Source organism: Tiliqua scincoides, chromosome 3 (assembly GCF_035046505.1).
Source record: "Tiliqua scincoides isolate rTilSci1 chromosome 3, rTilSci1.hap2, whole genome shotgun sequence".
Classification (NCBI taxonomy): domain Eukaryota; kingdom Metazoa; phylum Chordata; class Lepidosauria; order Squamata; family Scincidae; genus Tiliqua; species Tiliqua scincoides.
The window spans coordinates 46,135,675-46,137,409 of record NC_089823.1 but is presented as its reverse complement, the minus strand read 5'-3'; the positions used below and the strand labels follow the sequence as shown (position 1 = coordinate 46,137,409).

The 1,735-nt window shown below is 48.1% G+C and overlaps 1 pseudogene; it reads right to left on the bottom strand.

The window, feature by feature from the left end:
* Nucleotides 1-298: 298 nt before the first annotated feature.
* Nucleotides 299-415, bottom strand: LOC136646792 (5S ribosomal RNA; annotated as a pseudogene).
* Between the last annotated feature and the right edge of the window lie 1,320 nt (nucleotides 416-1,735).

The following is a 1,735-nucleotide window of genomic DNA, read 5'->3' as shown; positions in this document are numbered from 1 at the left end:
ATTTTAGATAAATAATCAGGATGGATCGTGTTGGCTAAGCACCGTCTGCTGTTTTCTGAAGTTGCTTGATGAAAGTGTGCCAAATAATTGTCAAACTGGAACTGAAACATCAACTATTTCAAGGGGCTGCAAAAATTGTCTTACAAACATAAAAAGGTGTTAGCAATGTCTCTGACTTAAGCTCAACTAGCAGCACAGTGTTATGTATACTTATTCAGAAGTTCCACCAAGTTCAATGGAGCTTACTTCCAACTTCAGTCTTGGTTGGCAACCTTCAGTCTCGAAAGACTACGGTATAAGCCTACAGCACCTGGTATTCCCAAGTGGTCTCCCATCCAAGTACTAACCAGGCCTGACCCTGCTTAGCTTCTGAGATCAGACAAGATCAGGCATGTGCAGGGTAACAGTTGCTGGCATCTGTGGATTTGACCAACCACAGATGGGCCCATCGGGCCCCCTGCCTCCACTCTGCCTAGCCATTCACTAGCTATTTTTAAATGGATACTAAGATTTACCAACTATTTTAAATGGATCGGAGCACCAGCTGCCATCCTGTGGAGTAGGAGAAGGCCCATCAGACAGGCAGGAAGACAAAGGGCGCAGAGCTGCCCGCCAGTGGGGGAGGGGTGGCGAGTAGCATAGGGCAATGGCTACAGGGACAAAGGTGGTACTGCCACCTCTACCCTGTGAGTGGGCAGCTCCATACCCTTCATCTTCCTGCCTTCCTGACAGGCCTTCTCCTACTCCTCAGGAAGATGGCGGCTGCTCCAATCCATTTAAAATAGCCAGTGAATCTTGCCCCATGCTAATCTGCCTCAAGCTAAGCAGGGTCAGGCCTGGTTAGTACTTGGTTGGGAGACCGCCTGGGAATACCAGGTGCTGTAGGCTTATACCATAGTCTTTCGAGACTGAAGGTTGCCAACCAATCTGCCTCTCCCTTTCCCTTCCAGTTGGCCCTCCAGGACATGTGCATTCACCAAATTTCTCATCTCTGGGGGAGGGGGTTCTGGAACCAAGCCCCCACAGGTAAGGAGGTTCCATGGTATAGCATTGCAGCCTAATGACTGTGACATCAGTCACATTGCCAGTGACCTGCTGAGGCAGGTAGGATGGCAGGTGAGGCAGAATGGGTTGGGGGGAAGTGAGTGACAACAGATTGGGGGAAGGGTGGATCAGGTTCGGGAAGGTTTAGGGTTCAGTGGCCACAGCGGCCACCTAATCTTAGCCCCCTTCCTAAATCCAATCACGCAGTGTGATTCCATGAGCACCTGTGCTAGCCAATTTGCCAGCGCATGTCTGAATAGACACACACACACCTGTGCTGCAGAGGCTTACCCCCAGGTAAGGGAACAAATGTTCCCTCAACCAGATGAGCAAATGTTCCCTTACCCAGAGGAGACCTCTGCAACTGCCTCCTCCAACAGGATGTAATGGTAGCCATTTTGACATTGTTGCATTAGTGGGGGGGGGGGGAGAATAGAATTTGGCTGTGTTGACAAATTAGAACATAGGAACATAAGAGCATCTTTTGTTGTTTATCATATCTTTATTCATTGTTCATATCTCAAATTATTTTGAAATATGCAACATTGCTTTTAGATCATTCTTGATTCAAAAATACAACCAGCATCTTTATAGTTAGTGCTGAGACTGGATCCCAGCTGCCCCAGTCGTTATAAAAGCAGCTGTTGGCAGAGCTCTGGCAATTACTCTTTGCTAGCCATACTATACTGCA